Consider the following 17586-nt stretch of genomic DNA (forward strand, 5'->3'; position numbering starts at 1 on the left):
TATCAAAGCGCCTCCGCTCTCGGAGCTAAACTAGGATTGCTGGGCCTCCTTTCTGGCAGTGAAAGCAAAGCTTGGCCTGCAGCTGGATGGACAGTTGGAGCTGCACATTCTCTGGGCCCACTGATTTCTGGTTTATTCGCAGCTCCAGGACACAGCGGTTCCCGGGGCCTGGGGCGGCGCTCGGCAGAGGCGAGGTCAAGGTGGCCCTGGCAGGCGTCTCCCACGCCAAGTTGGGAAGGCGCGGACTAAGCCGCTGGGGGAAAGAAGTATTTTTCCACGCCGGCCTGGCCCAGGAAGGAAGCCGGGAACCCTTCAGCACTATCGGAGTTTCACCTGCCTCTCCCTGAGGCGCCCAGGGGAAGGAAGGATTGCAGGAGTCACACCCAGACCTACAGGCTGGACCGGACCTGCAGAAGAACAGGGGCTTTTTAGGATCCATCGCTCACAGCCCCATAGTTCCTGGGGCGGAGAACAACCCCCTCCCCTCTCTAAGCCTCAGGTTCATCATCTGTGCAATATTGAAACCTAAAAGTGCAGGGGATGGGGCACTGTACACAATGAATGAGACCACCTGTGAAACCCCGTGGTCTAACAATAGTGTTCACCCTTTTCCTTCCGGGAAGGTAGGAAGCCAGTTCCCAGTAGTAAAATCTAGCCCCTCTGGAGGTTTAGGATTCTCAGAATCAGGGAGTTCCAGTGCTGGGGTTGGAGGGACCGGGCGACTCAGAATGAGCACGGAATTTGCAAAGGAGCTTCTAAGCAAATTCTCCTCCCTTCCCACCTTTAAAAGACAATTAGGAGGAAGGGGGGAATTTCAGCGCGGGTTGGGGTGGGGAGGGTCTGCAGCCCTGTCTGCTTGTTTCAGGATCAAATCTCCCAGGTGTGTGAGGGCTGAAACTCCAGATGTGGCTGATCCAAGTCAGGCTGCTAAGGAGCTAGGCTGCCTCTTTTAAATACAGGGCCTGCTCCACTCGCCTGGGCCACCCATGAGAAAGGGGTGGTTGTATGCACAGAGCTCTGGGGGACCTTTACACCGTCTCAGTGTCTTTCCTGGAGAAAGGGGTAATAAGTTCATAGAAACGAGGGCTCTTCATTTCACCTTATTGTCTTCTAGTTTGTTGTGACATACGGCAGATCCTTGCCCCTCACAGTTCAGCCCAATGGGAGAACATTTTCTGCCAACCCAGCTCCCCTCAACAGGGATAATGAAGTGTTCAGAGTAAATGTCCCTGGAGAACAATCGCTTTTTCTCTGTCTCTCACTTACTATCAGGATAGAAGCAGTCAAGTGTAATGAAGATCAGTTTCTGTGTTTAGCTGGAAAACCCATTAAAAAACCAGCCATCACTTCCCTTTTAACAACAAAGCTCTGATTTGTAGTTCCAACTGCTGTGTGCCCCGTCCGATTCTCAAGCTTCCTTACCTCTCAAAATTCAGGTGTCAGAAAATCCATTCTTCCCCCTACCCCAAGCCAACTATGGGAATGTACAGGAAGTTGCACAGAGTACAGGGAAACTTCCTATGCGTGTCCAGATAATCTGGCTATTAATATCCAGCAACTTCCTGTAACCCTCCCGTCCAGATCTAACTTGTATATACCACCTGATGCAATATGGGTGCTCACCAACCAAGTAACTGCAACTATGGATCTGTGAACAGATCCAATATCTACCCCTTCATATGGAAATTTAAAAAGAAAAGTGTAAGTATCCCACTTCTCTTTTTAAGGATGTGGGTCACAGATGCTAACCAAATGAGCTATTGCAATAAACCCTTTGGTTAAGCTTCCCCTAAACAGAGGAAGCCAGAGTACAGCTGAAAAACCCTTGTTTATGCTTCACACAGGATAAAGTAGTGATGGGCTGATATAGTAGCCCCATTTTAAAGAAATGGGAAAAGAAGACATAGGACATTTTAAGGAGGTGGCTTGGAGCTACTGTAATAAGTTAATGGAAGGGTTGAGATTGGGGTTCATGAGTTTTGAGCAGGGCTTTAGGATGAAAGAGGAAGGGCTCCAGTTTTACTGCTTTGGGAGATGGGAAGTTAAAAGGGGGAATTCTGCTGTGATTCCACGGCAGAGAATAGACAGCAGATGTTGGAGTCAAACAGACCTAAATGTGGGTTCTCCAGTCTGCTTAGCCAGCTGTGCCACTTGGGCACACTATATAATCCTTCTGAGCCTCAGCTTCCTTAGGTCGAAAATAATGATAATACTCTACTGTGTTTTTGTGAAGATTAAATGAGTTAGTAGCTGCAGGTTCCTGGATGTGATATGTTTGGAAAGAGGCAGAACATCATGAAAACACGCCAAGAAGTGAGGCGGCCGATCTCTTTGGTCTCTTTTATTCCCAGCTTGTTCTTCTAAGAGTTACTGAATTCGAAGAGACCGCATTAGGTTCTTCTGCCCAAACAATGAATTCGCTGCTCAAATCCCAAGATTTTCTATGGGAAATGTAGTCCCTGATCCAAGATAATTTAAAATCCAGATGGCTCATTACCGTATAAAGGTTTTCTGGGCACCACCTTGAAGTTTCACAGAATGACAAGTGTGACTGCCACGGACTCAGCCTCTCCTGTAACTTCAGGGCATAAAGGATATTTCTCTCCTGCTCTTGCGCACAGTCTTCCCCCTACTTTCCAGGCTCACCCTGATTTGCTTACAGCAGGGAGAGCCTGGTCCTCTCCGTTCTCTGCTGCTTTACTCTCCAAGGCTTTCACATTGATTTGGGAGAGTCTCTAGAAGGCCTCAAAATGAAATCGTCTCTAGAGTAAAACATGAACACTGCCCTATCCTAGTCTGAAGGAGGTTGGGGGCCTTATTGTTAAGAGAACAGTGTTGCAGCCTAGAGAACATTTTAGACTGTGGTGTTAAAGCCTGAGTTTCCAGCTCTGGATACAACACTTTTTTTTTTTTTTTTTGGCGGTATGCGGGCCTTTCACTGTCGCGGCCTCTCCCATTGCGGAGCACAGGCTCCGGACGCGCAGGCTCAGCGGCCATGGCTCACTGGGCCCAGCCGCTCCGCGGCATGTGGGATCCTCCCGGACCGGGGCACGAACCCGCGTCCCCTGCATCGGCAGGCAGACTCTCAACCACTGCGCCACCAGGGAAGCCCTGGATACAGCACTCTTTTCCGGATAACCCTTCACCTCCAAAGGCTTGGCTGAGCACCTTTTCTGATTCTGCTTTTGAAAAATGGCCAGTTGGTCTGGATGACCATTTAAGTTCCCTAACTCTTCTATGATTTGAAATTCCGGAATTACCAGGGTGTCCATTTCCAGGCCTTTGGGCTGATGGTCCATGAGCTCAGGCCAGAACTCTGGGTAGTGCTGGACATGGGACTGTTGACTAGCCTGTGAGAAAAGACACCACAGACAGTAAGCTCCAAGAGGGCAGGGACCATCTCATGCCTTACTCTTCAATGCCTGGAGAGGTGCCTGATCCATAAAAGATGCTCAGTGAAACCCTTGTTGAATAAATGAAAAAGTGATCATCCCTGCATGATGCCATTAGGGTGATTTTTGTGTCCTTATTTATACTTCTCAACTTTCCAAGTTGTCAGCAATGAAGTTGTAGTTTAAATACCTTTCCCAGACACAAAAGGGTATACACTGTGTGATTCCATTTATATGAAGGTAAAAAGCAGGAAAAACTAATCCGTGGTGATAGAGGGTAAATTTGAGGTTATTGGGGGATGTATTCACAGGGATGGGTAATGAGGGAGCTTTCTGGGGTGCTGAAAAAGTTCTGTATCTTGATCAGAATGGTGGGTACATCATCAGGCTACACATTTAGGATTTGTGCCTGTTGCTGTAAATGATAACTTGGTGAAAAGTAAATAAGCAATTCCAAAGTGTAAAATGTAAACACGGGCAGCCGCCTCCTACTGCCCCCTGTTTACAGGTGATGTGTGGCCCTGTACGTTCTTTCCCATTCGCCGTGTGTAGTTTATCACCACTGAAACTTACAGACTAGCATATTCCAGGGGTGGGCAAACTTTTTTTTACAAAGGGCTAGATAGTATTTTAGGCTTTGTGGGCTTATACTCTGTCACAACTACTCAACTCTGCTCTCACAGACAATACGTACATGATTCGTATGGCTGTGTGCCAATAAAACCATTTTTAAAAACAGCTGGGTGGCTGGATTTGGCCTGTGGGCCACCGTGTGTCAACCCTTGGATAAAGCACCTGTGTAGGTAGAGATCCATATATCTGAAAGAGACCTGAGAGGCATCTCACTTCACTTCCTCATCGCTGGGATGAAGAAGCAGGTTCAGGGAGGAGAAATGACTTTCCCAAGAGATATCAATATTAGCACAGGGCACTGGGGAGATCCTGGCTTTGGAGTCAAATAGAGCAGTTGTTTGTGGGTGTGGCTTTGGGCAAGTTACTTCATTTGAGTCTTTATATTATCACCATGTGTCAACGGGGATAATAATGGAATTTCTATCTCCTAGGGTTATTGGAAAGATTAAATTAGATAACACAGCAAAACACTTTGTAGCGGGGCTGGCATAAGCTGGACTTGGTTTCAAATCAAGTGCTTTCTCAAATCACAGCACACGGCTCACGGGCTCCCTCCCACCTCCCTTCCTTCCCTCCTCCTAAAGGCACGACTTCTGGTGTAAGTTCACTGACAAACAACACTGGGTGTCTACTACCTGTGAAGTCCTTCAGGGACAGCTACAAGCTTGTGACAAATGGATACAGGAAGATCTCAAGTACTACCAACCCAGCCCTCAACTTCCTTTCTAGAAATCCCTTCCAGCTCTGCGCTTTTATTTCCCAAACAAGCTGCTATCAGATGATCTTGGCCAGGAAAACTCCTAAGGGTAGAGGAGATTTCTCTCATTTTGATTCAACAACCTACCTCCTTTTGCCGGTTCATTTTTAGAAATAGGGTGTTCCCAGGAGCTTGTAAAAGATTAAATTAAAAATGAGAGACCTAGTACGATATTAAGCTAATAAATACTACACCTGGCATAGACAGCCTTCACTCTGGAGCAATAATCTAGCCCTTCTACTACTACACACATGAAAAGTGAGATTGGCAGGGGCCCAGCATACAACAGGGGCTCCATAAGTGTTTATTGAATCAACGATACGGGCCAGGCTAGTGTTCAGAAAAGAAAGAAAGGCGATACTCTTTACTAAGATTTCCTGGGCTCTGCTTTCGGATTAACATTCAAAGAAGTGTTAGCAAGGTGTCTTTGCTACACTCTCCCCTGTATTCCTCCCACAGACCTGTGAGCTGGGCAGCGGCAGCCCCGCTTTAATGATGACGAAATAGAGGCTCTAAAAGTGTAAGGATTGGCCCAAGGACCCACAAACAGTTGAGGAGTGGACCTTGGCCTTGAACTGAGGACCCCCTAATTCCATATTAAGTGCCTTCCTTCTGGCTCTTTTGCATCTTCCAAGCCCAAACAGAGGGGGGAGCATATAGAAGCACCCCGAACAGTCTCAGTGCAGAGAAATCTCGTGATTGTGTGCGTGTGTGTGTGTGTGTGTGTGTGTGTGAGAGAGAGAGAGAGAGAGAGAGAGAGAGAGAGAGAGAGAGAGATCAAAGTCTTCTTTCCTGTCTGAGGACACACCAACCACGTAAAAAGCTATAACATTTGCACAGCGTTTTATGATGTGCAAAGAGCTTCCTCCTCATTTCATCCTCAAAATAATCTTGCAAAGAAGGCAAGGCAGGCATTAGTATTCACATTTCACAGAGGAGGAAACTGAGATTCAGAAAGGAAGAAGGACCCACTGAAGATTCCAGAACCACCCTCTATTTTTTTTTTTAATAAACTTATTTATTTATTTAATTTTATTTTTGGCTGCGTTGGGTCTTCATTGCTGCGCACAGGCTTTCTCCAGTTGCCGTGAGTGGGGGCTACTCTTCGTTGTGGTGCGCAGGCTTCTCATTGCGGTGGTTTCTCTTGTTGCGGAGCATGGGCTCTAGGTGCGTGGGCTTCAGTAGTTGTGGCTCGTGGGCTCTAGAGCGCAGGCTCAGTAGTTGTGGCGCCCGGGCTGAGCTGCTCTGTGGCATGTGGGAGCTTCCCGGACCAGGGGTCGAACCCGTGTCCCCTGCATTGGCAGGTGAATTCTTTTTTTTTTGCGGTACGTGGGCCTCTCACTGTTGTGGCCTCTCCCATTGCAGAGCACAGGCTCCGGACACGCAGGCCCAGCGGCCATGGCTCACGGGCCCAGCCGCTCCGCGGCATGTGGGACCTTCCCGGACCAGGGCACGCACCCGTGTCCCCTGCATCGGCAGGCGGACTCTCAACCACTGCACCACCAGGGAAGCCCCAGGCGGATTCTCAACCACTGCACCACCAGGGAAGCCCCAGAACCACCCTCTATTGACCCAAGTCTTCTGAAGCTGGACTCCACTGTCCTCTGCACAATGTTGTGTTTGTACAATAACAAGATTAGTACAAGGCACAGCCCAGGAACAGATACAATATCTAAGAATTAGACAAAATAAGATACCCCAATTCTAGTCCCAAGGTCATGCTCAAGCAATGGATAGCTGGAAGGATGCCAGGAAAGAAATTGGGTGCACTCCACGAGTTAGGAACCATTGCCCACTTGGTGTCACCCTGTGCCTCCCCACCTGCATCTCCTCTCCTCCCATGGTGGACCCGCCCCTGCTCTGCTTAGGGCTGTCTGGTCAGGAGTGCTGTCTGTGACATGCACTTGGGCATGAGAGTGGCCACTGGGCCTCAGGTAAGGGAGGACCAAGGTCTTCTTTAATGCTCTGGTGACTAGACACAGACCCTGCTCCCAGTCCTGGGGGTGAAGAGCATGCAGGGCTGCTGAGACAAAGCAGCAAACATTTACTGAGCACCTACTGGGTGCTAGGCACTGCGGTAGGTGTCTAGCACTGCTGGGACGAATGTGATTTAATTCCTGCTCTGAAGGAGTTGGTTTTATAGGGGGAGAGATAGACATATAAACACTCACTTCTATTGCTAGACAGGATGGAGCAGCCTTTACAATAAGCACGGTGCTGACTGCTTCACATAAAGCATCTCATTTATTCATAACAGCCCCATGAGACAGTACTATTATTCTACTTTTAGTTTTCTTAGTTTATGCTCAGAAAGCTCAAGATTTACATTGAGATTCAGTGCTGTCTGGCTTCAAACATTTTCTGTACCTGGCGAGAGGCAGAAATGACAGGGGACTCAGTGTGGGACTTGGAGTCAGGATGATCTGGGTTTGCAACCTGTCTCTGCTGCTTCCTAGATGTGACCTTGGGCAAGTTCCCACTCTGAACGTCAATTGCTTCAGTGGTAAAAAGGAAAACAGTGTAGAATTTGGCAGGAAAGATAATATATGTAAATCGCCTGGCACAATAAATAATTCGAAGCACGTGCTAATAACAGCAGCGGAACCAGCCAAGTTCTATGGGGGCTCAGATGCCTTGAAGGGTAAGTAGGATTTTGACAACAAGAACTCAGAGAACATTTCAGGCAGAAAAAAGCGTTGAGCAGAGGCTTGCAGGCATGAAAGTAGGTGAGGAGGTGATGGGGGCAGAGGGCAAGCTGAGTTGTCTGGACCATGGAGGGATCTTGCTAATGATGATGCTGGGAAGTTAGCGCAGGGCTGATCACGAGCAAACATTGGATGCCAGGCCTGGGACTCTGAACTTCTCTCCTTAGGCAATGAGGAGTCTTGGAAAGTTTTCAAAGGGGTGTGTGTGTGTGTGTGTGTGTGTGTGTGTGTGTGTGCCGTTATTTATTGATAATTTCTTGTTTAGAATGCTTATAACAACAACAGTAGTACTGCTATTTATTAAGTGCCTACCTCACTGTGCTAAATGATTTCCACTATTGTACCGTATAATCTTCACAATTATCTGAGGTTACTCTCATTACCTCCATTTTACAGATAAGACAATTGAGTGAAGTAATTAAATATGAGGCTCTGGAGCCAGAGTGCCAGGATTCAGATTTTGAGTTCACAACTCACAAACTGTGTGCCCACGGGCAAATTCCTAAACCTCCCCGTGCCTCAGTGTTCCCATCTTTAAAATGGGGATAGAGATGACATCTACCCAACGGTGAAGTTGTAAAGAGTAAATGAGTCAATACATGTAAAGTGCTTAGAAAAGGAGTAGCTGTCAATAGCTCTCAATAATTCTTAGCTGTGATGATTATTATCGTCCAAAGTGACACACCTAGGGAGAACGCGGCCCTGTGTGTTCCCTGATGGATTCCCTTCAGGGAGCCTTTGCCCTTCTCCAGGCAGGTGAGTGACGGTCTTAGTGGGGCAGGAGCAGAGGGGATAGAAACCAGGGCACCGAGGAGGGTTGCCATAGAAGGAGCCTCTTCAAAGATGCTGATGGTGCATCCACCCAAGCATCCATCCACCAGGGCCTCAGGAGGGGCGAGGCACCGCACAGCACACAGGAGGAGGCCAAGAAGTCCAGCATCTTACCAGAAGCCACAGTAGAGCAAAGGGAAAGTTCAGAAATAATCAGAGTAAGATTGAGACACCCCCACCCTCAACCCCCTTACCCTGCCAGTACCTTGTTAATTTCCACTTCTGTACCTTCTCACCTGCCGTTTCCTCCACCTGGAAGGGCGCCTTCCAGCCAAACCAGATTCTACAAACTCCCCTGAAAACTTGGTTTAAAATTCATGAGCTACAGGACTCCTTCCTGGTTAGTTGTGTCCCGTCTAATAATTATTTTCCCCTGTGACCTTCTGGGATCAGCTGAGGGTTCAACTCCCCTTAGGAAGGCCTCACTCAACCCCAGGTTGAGCTCAGAGGTACTCAGCTGAGGGTGGTTTGGCCCCTTGGGGAGACCTGCCAATGACTGGCAGGACTAGCTTCATGGGTGCGCTTGAAGTTTAAAGCTCTGTAGTTGCCATCTTGAATTCTTAATAATTTTAGTTTTGCACTTTTGTTCATCAGGGCAGCCTGATAGGAAAATGGAGCATGTGCGGGGGGCTTGACCCCTCAGCTCAAGAGGCCCCGCCTCCCGCTGCCTCCTTGACTTTCTGGGTTTGGGGTTCCAGCTCCTGGCCCCGCCAGGCCTGTTTCTCCCTAACTCCCATCCAGCCACCACTGCTGCCCTCTGCACCCTTAAGGGGCCTGGTGTGGGCACGGGGAGCTTGGGATAGGGTGCTGGAGTCCCATGGCATCTCAGGGACATGACGGTGGCCATCCCTGATCCAAGCTGGAAGTGTCTGTCTGCCATGGGTTGGAGCAGCAGCCCTGGGAAGGGGAGATGCCTGACCTGACTTCCATGCCCTCAGCTGGGGCACAATGCATTGGTCCAGTGGCTGGTCAAGGGGGAAACTGGCAGCTGGTGGGCTGGGTGCCCATGTGTGTACTGAATCACAGGGCGGGGTCCCCAGACACTAACCCTGTTAGTATCCCCATTTCTCAGGGAATGCGGCATTAAATAGAAAATTAAAAAACAGGGAGAGAGAGAGAGAGAGAGAGGAGAGAAAACAAGAGAAGGAGGATAGACCACAAAAGAAATGAAAAATCTTTGTATTTTAGATCTTTAATGACACTTTTTCTTCCTGTTTTTTGAATAAGGGAGCCTCACATTTTCATTTTACACTGGGCCTCACAACCTATGTCGTTGCTCCTAACGTCTGGAGACACTGTATCGTCATGGCTGGGGGTTGTTACGGCATCCAGTGGGTAGAGGCCAGGGATGCTGCTAAATGTCCTACAATGCACAGGACATTCCCCAGAGAACAGAGAAAGATCTGGTCCAAAGTGTCAATAGGGCCGAGCTTGAGAAACCCAGGCTATTTGTTCTTCCCTTCTGCTCCCAGCATCCTCTGTGCTCATCTCTGCCCCAGCTCTTTGCCCGTGTTGTTGAAATGACCTCACCATCTGTCTAGACCAGAAACCCCTCAAAAGCAGGCCTGCATGTTCACTAATCTTTGTGTCTCCAGGACCAAATGCAGCATCGGCACAGAGTAGGTCCTCAATACTCACGGCCGGGACCGGCTGGCAGGGCCTACGAACCTACCTGATCACATTTTAACCTATTATTTTGTGTCTGTTGGAAGCACGAATCCACTTATAGCTATTTTAAGTCATTATGTGATTGCATGTTTTCTCTCCCCTCAGTGGATTGTAAATCTCTACAGCACAGGAAGTAAACTTCCACATTTTCTGTTTTGCTCAGTGGTGCTTAGAACAGTACACAGCAGGCCACAGGCACTCTGTAAGTGCTTGCTTAGTAACTCCGTGTGCTCGGTGCTCCCTCTACCTTTCTGCATGTCCAAGGCCCAGAATACACTCACTTATTCATTCATTCAACAAACATCTATTAAGCATTTACCATATGTGACATGCTTGGGACTTACAGATGTTAAAGATACAATTCCTACCCTCAAGAAGTTCAGTCAGGCCAGGGAGTCAGAGGGTGTTTTAACTCAGCATAATTAAGCATCACGGTGGCTATGAAATTAGCCTTTGGAAGGCAAAGGATAAAAAAGAGAAGATCCAGGGACTTCCCTGGTGGTCCAGTGGTTAAGACTCCACGCTCTCAATGCAGAGGGCCCAGGTTTGATCCCTGGTCAGGGAACTAGATCCCACATGCCACAACTAAACATCCCACATGCCGCAACTAAACATCCCGCACGCGGCAACGAAGATCCTGTGTGTGGCAACTAAGACCCAAAGCAGCCAAATAAATAAATAAATATTAAATAAATAAAATGCCATTTTTCAAAAAAAGAAAAAAGAGAAGATCCAGTGACCCCATTTCCAAGGAATCCCCTTAAGCCGTGTTTGGTCTAACTCAGTCATTTTCAGCCCTTGGTTTCTTGGCACATTGAGTACCTATCTGTATCAGGCACAATTCTCGATACTGGAGATACAGCAGCAAACGAAACAGACGAAGGCCCTGTCTTCACAGAGCTTTCACTGCAGCGAGGGCTGGGGACAGACAACCAAACCAATGAACGAGGGAGTATATCGTATGTCGGGTGACAGTGTGCCACGGAGAAAAATCATAGGGCGGGGAAGGTGAAAGAGAGTGGGGGGACACTTGTAAATGAGGGGTCTTCCCAGGGAAGACTTTTCAAATCAGTGACATAGGGCTGAGACTCAGGGTCCACGTGGTCTGGTGACAGCTACTTCTCGGGATGTCAAGCCTCAGCCCTCCTCACAGCTCAGGCCCTGTGTGTGCCTGGAAGCCCCCGTCTGAGTGTAGTCAAGGCACTGACTGTACATAGAGATGAGCTGAACCAGGTATTATTAACTTTTAAGGGTCTTTTCTTTAAAACTGTAATCTGTAAATGTTTTCCCCGATTTCTCCTCTCAGTTAAAAAGGAAAAAAGTTGGAGCCCCTCAGTACCATTATTTGTATTAAGTAACTAACTTACCACATGTGCTACTGTACCGATATTTCATGCTCATTATAAACCAAAGACAAAAATTAAAAGGCCATGGAGTTAACATAAATGTAAAAGTCAGAGCCAGTATTTTCATCCTGTACCCACAATATATCACCTTGCACGCTCCCCTTTGGGACCCCTGCTCTAATGTATGAAAGTAGTCCATATTATTTTATTTTTTGATAAGCTGGAAACTGGCTACAGGTCAGCAGATATCCGCCTCTCTGGAATTAAGATTTGGAAAAAAGGGGAAATTGATTGGAGGTGGAGGATGAGAGAAAGGAAAAAAGGAAGAAAAGAAAAGGGGAATAATGAGAAAAAGAGAGATTAATAAAATTTTAAAAGGAAAGGAAGAAAGATAAAAGGGAAGGAAAGAAGGAAGGAAAAGGAGATGAAAGATAGGAAGGGAGAAAGGGTGAGAGAGAGAGAGAGACAGAGAGACAGAGAGACAGAGAGACAGAGAGAGAGGCAAAGAGTAAGGGGAAATGTCCCCAAGATTCCCCTGGACTGAGGCAGTGTGCATTCTCCCTGCCGGCCTTTGCCCAGACCTCACAGCGTTGTAGAGTGTTCCGTCACAGTCTGTAGGCTGGACCTTGGCCTCTTTCCACACATTCAGAATCACCGGCTAATGAAGTGGATATTGTTTTCTGGTCCATCTCTCTCACCCTATGGCTAGTTCCCCTCCGTGGCCCTCGCTTAGCAGCAGTGTCAGCAGTGATGTAGAGGCCGACCGTTTCCCATCACTGTCCCGCACAGCTCATTAACCTCTCCTTGCAGCTGGAGGTGACCATTACAGATTAGGAAAGCCGGCAGGCTCTTCAGAGAGCAGAGGGACCCACAGTTTCCCAGAAGTTCCTGACCCATGCGTTCTCTCCTGTAAGTCATGGGAGACAATCTTCTGGGTTATAGAGCCATCGGAAGAAAGCCACGTTCGCAGCTCTTAGAGGACCCTGAGCACTTTTTTTTTTTCTTTTTAGAGACTTGCTTTAAAAACAAAGGAGCAGATCTAAAACATACAACCACAGACTAGTGAATGTAACAAAAAAGAAGCAGATTCACTGATACAGAGAACAAACTAGTGGTTACCAGTGGAGAGAGGGAAGTGGGGAGGGGCACTAAAGGGGTAGGGGATTGAGGAACAAACTATTAGGTATAAATTAATAATAAGAATATTGTACAACACAGGGAATCTGGCATATATTTTATAACAACTAAAAAATGATTAAGATTGTAAATTTTAAGTTATGTATGCTTTACCACAATAAAAATTTAGAAAAAAAAAAAGGAATCAGACTAGGGCGCTTCAATGTAGAACTAATTAGAGAATATAAAACAAAAGAATACAAAAATACTATACAAAATTATTCAAGAGGAAAACTCAAGCACTGTTTGTTGAATGAAATGTCCCTATTTCAAATTTGATCTAGCCCTGGGCCAGGAGGCATGTGATATTTGTGAATGGATGAATAAATGAATGGTGAATTTTCATGATAGTCCTGTGATGATTCAAGGTGGGTAATGTCTTCAGGTAAACTGAGGAGACTGAGGCTCAAGAAGTTAAGCGCCCAAGGTCACACAGTGAGGAAGCAGGTGGCAAAGTCCTGTCCTCCACTGTCACGGGGGCACTTTTTCCAAGCAGTCCTTTTGTTTCCCTCGAGGTCTGCCACTTGCCCAGATGCTCTGGTCAAGTCATCCCTCGAGGGCAATGGGATTTAGAGCATCTATACTGACCACCTACAAGAAGACAGGTATGGTGTTGGGCACGGGCTGGAATGGAGGATTAGGCTGCCAAACTGACCGTGCCCTCAGGAATGGCACAGCCCAACAGGTGTTCCTGGCGCCCATGACAACCCCACTGATTCTGAAGCATGTTATTTTCACCATTGTCTCCCATGTCTCATTATTAAACATTTTTCTAATCTATATAAGTATTCACTTTAAAAAACTTTTGTTTTCTAAGTTACAAAACTAATAAACATCACCATATGATCCAGCAATTCCACTTTTTGGTATATACCCCAAAGAAATGAAAGCAGGGATATTTGCACACAAATGTTCACAGCAGCACTATTCACAATAGCTCAGGTGTGGAAGCAACCCAAGTGTCCACAACCCAAGTGCCCACAGCAACTCAAGTGTCCATAGCAACTCAAGTGTCCACAGATGGAGAAGCAAAATGTGATCTCTACATACAGTGGAATAGTTTTCAGCTTTAAGAAAGGAAGGAAACTCCAGCAAATGCTACAACATGGAGGAACCTTGAGGACATTATGCTAAGTGAAAGAAGTCAGTCACAAAAGGACAAATAGTGTACGATTCCACTTACATGAGATACTGAGAACAATCAAATTTATATAAGAGAAAGTAGAGTGATTGTTGAGGGGCAGGGGGAGTGGGGAATGGGGAGTTATCGTTTAATGGGTGCAGAGTTTCGGTTTTGCCAGATGAGAAAAGCTCTAGAGAAAGATAGTGGTGATGGTTGCACAACACTGTGAGTGCACTTAATACCACTGAAGTGTACATTTAAGAATGATTAAGATGGTAAATTTTATGTTTGTTTTAGAACAATTTTTAAAAACCTAACAAAATTACAAAAAAATTAAAATGATCAAAACTGGATAAAGTAAAAAGAGTAAAAAGAGTCTCCTTTCTCACCTATCTACTACCTGCTTCCCAATCCCCAACTGCCTCTTTCTCTAAGCCTTTGCTATTCAGTTTATCTGTTTCCTTCCTGTATGCCCACACAGGTGTGTGTGTGTGTGTGTGTGTGTGTGTGTTGTACTTTAAAAAACCAAAACAGGATCCCTGGTTCCTTCTTTTCCGTTGGAAGTCCACGGCAGGGGGAGAGATTGCTGGGTCTGAATTTCCATTCCATCCCTTATCGACTGACACCAGGGGCTAGTGACTTAACCTCTCTCAGTTTCCACATCAGAAAATGGGTACACTATTATTGTTGGGACTTAATAAAAAGGAGAGTGGCGGAAGCTTGGCACGTGGGAAACATACAGTGAGGGCTGAGTGAGGTTGTTGTTCTCTGGAGGTTTCTTCCTTGACCTGGGCTCTGCAAGCAATCAGGGTTCAGGGAAGTCTGCAGCCAGGGAGGGGAGGGAGGACCTTCTAGGAGGTGCCATGCGCATACTTGCAACATGTGTTTCATCTTTCTGCAGAGGGTCTAGCTAGGAACAAGTTATCTTTGTCTTTCTAGCGATCGAGAGCAGCTGTTACAATACAGATATCCTTTTCAAAATAGTAGATCCCTGGAGTGAAAACTCAAAATGTAAACTTTAAGAAGAGGTGACAAAGCAGAATCCAGAAAATATTTAGGACCCGGAGCACGTGGATTGGTGATTTTAGGAAGATACTGGGGTAGTGGATTACGTGAAACACTTGGAGTCAAGATGCCCAAGTTCAAGTTCTACCTTATAGGAACATATAACCTTGAGTCATACATACTATAAACTTTGCAAGCCTCAGTTTCCTTGCCCAGAAAGTGGGCATCATATTTCATATCATATAGGATTACTGTGAGGATTAAAGGGATATAGTATGCAAAAGTGCTTTTCAAACCATAAAGTGCTAAGCAGATGCAAATGATTATTTCTGACTTTTTGTGACAATGGATTTGTGTCAATGTCCTGCCACACAGGCCTGTGCAGTACCAAAATCTTTTTTTATTTTTTAAAAATGAAAATAACTTTCTTGTTTTTTGTTCTTGGTAATATATAATCATTGTAAAAAATTAAAGCAAAATGAGAAAGTGAAATTTTCCTTAATCGCAGCTGCTGTTGACACTTTGAAATCTTTATTTATTTAAAGAGATTTCAATATATTAAATGAGGAAAAGGTTTCAAACATTTTTATAGTATGATCCTAGTTATGGCTTATGAATTACTCCCAATCAAGTATCAGTGATGGGAAGAAACATGCAAGTTACTAATTAAGATCATACAATCTTTTAAGACTTGTATAATCTGGAAATGCTATCAATTATTTATAAAGAGCCTTCGTGTATTTAAATTAGAATAATGTACTAGTTAGGACCTAGGTTCTACATGGGTAAAAATGGAGACAACATAGTGTAAATTCATAGTTTTGGTGAAGATTAGAGAATGCACAGTGTTGTCACAGACTGAGCCTTCAGTAAATGTTAGTTGCTCTTATTGTCAATAATAATACATTACGGTTATTTTGTCCCCTGCTTCTGATGACAACTGAGTAGTTGATCTGACGAATCCATGATCACCTGAGATAAACAAAGTAGATGAACTAGGATTCTCAATTTACAAGGTTTGAAGGTAGAGCACAAATAAGGATGATTGTAGGAAGACTATTTGAAGGTCAGGGAGTGTTGGATGGTAACTGGTAGGTAGTCAGGCTAGGCAGTGGTCCTGGGACTTCTAACCTGTGGTGACCACCGTGGCTTCTTTGGTCTAAACTTTAACTACTATTACTGAGATTTCATGCGACTTTCTCCCCATCTCCCTGTCCAAAGCTTCTTTAGTGCTATTGCCAGATTTGCTAATGTGTGAGGGAACAGTACTTTTCTTCCCTCTGCCAAAGATGGGAAACTTATTACAGGAACCATCTCATAAGTCCAGAACAGAACATGTTTTTTCCATTTAATCTAATTCTAAAGTCTTTCCCCTATCCCTCTCAGATAGGGGTTATTAACATGGGGTACATGCAATGCCTGGGATAGAATGAGAGGCAGATGTTTTTTTGAAGTTTAAAAGTTGCTTTTTAAAACAGCATTTGCTACCACAGGGAATTTCTTCTGTATCACGGAAAACATACACACACACACCCCTCTCCCAGTTTTCAATGAACAGTGTAAATAACATGTGACTTTAACCACAACAAAATGTGTCACCTTTTAGGTGGTCTTTGAGGTTTACCTTTTAAAAACTATTTCAAGGAGCTAAGTTTTGGTTTTGCTTTTTTCCTCTGGTCACTGCTGACTAAGGACTCCAGGCTGTTTACACGGGAGAGCTTTAGATACGGTTATTTGTGTGGCATTGTATCAAGGCCTTCAAATATTTGCGGGGAGGTTTGGTGGAAAATGTCTAGGCCAGTGCAAATACTGCCGGCCCCAGAGAAATCCAGGAGGCTCAGAGGACCATTCCAGAACCCCTGCTCTGTCCTATTGTCCCTACGAGGAAACCCTCTGAATCTTTGTCAGACGGAATGAGCCCACTGAAGAGACTTATGCGGGTTCACGTTATGAGATGCTCCTGATTTAGCCACCGCTGGATTTGGTCATTCCACATCTATGAGAGGTACAGTGGAAAGCCATTGACCTCACAGTCAGGAACACTGAGCACCAGCCCTCGATCTGCTACTCACTTGCTGGGCCACTTTGGCAAGTCACTGGCCCTCTCTGGGTTCTGATTTTCTTAATTTTAAAAGGAGATGATTGAGCAAAATGAGCTCTAAGATCCCTTTCTTTGATCCTACCTCTCTATAAAGTACCTCTTCGGTGTAGTCATTGGACCAGGCCGGCAGTGGCAGATACAAAGAAAAATAAGATAAGATCCTTTGTCTCAAGAAAGTTTGATTGGATGTTTAACCTCTTTTACTATTTCTCAGCTCCCCACAGTTTCCTGGAAGCTCACAATCTCAGAGAGTATACACAGGGTGGCCACAGGCACATAATAAATTATTTATTGATATATTACAATGCATGTGTAAATAATATTGTCTGCTTCCCTGAAATAATATTGTCTGGCCACCCTGAATTTTTGTACAGGTGACCACACACTCAGAAGGCCAACATATAAATAAGTAGACCTATAATAACAGTTACATTTACGTGTAATAATGGCCATAATTTATTGAGCACCTACTGTGTACCAAGCTCTTTGCTAGATGCTTTAACATGTTTATCTCAAGAATCTTCATGACAATTTTGTAAGGTAGGCTGTGTCATCTCCATTTTACACACGAGGAAACCAAGACTTTTAAGAGGTTGAGAAACTAACACAACCTCTTATTTATAGTAAGAGGCTTCACATCCAGTTCTTTGTGGTTCCAGAGCCTGTACCTCTAGCTTTGGGTGTAATATTTTGCAAAGTATGTATATGTGCGTGTGTGTGTGTGCACGCGCGCATGCGTGCGCGTGAGTATACATATCTCTGCAAATTTTGAAGATAAGTAGATTCAAGCACAGAGAGCTTAAGTAACGTGCCCCAAACCCCTCAGCTAGAGAGTGGCAAATACGGGAC

The sequence above is a fragment of the Mesoplodon bidens genome, assembly GCF_964165515.1.
Source record: "Mesoplodon bidens genome assembly, chromosome: 19".
Lineage (NCBI taxonomy): Eukaryota > Metazoa > Chordata > Mammalia > Artiodactyla > Ziphiidae > Mesoplodon > Mesoplodon bidens.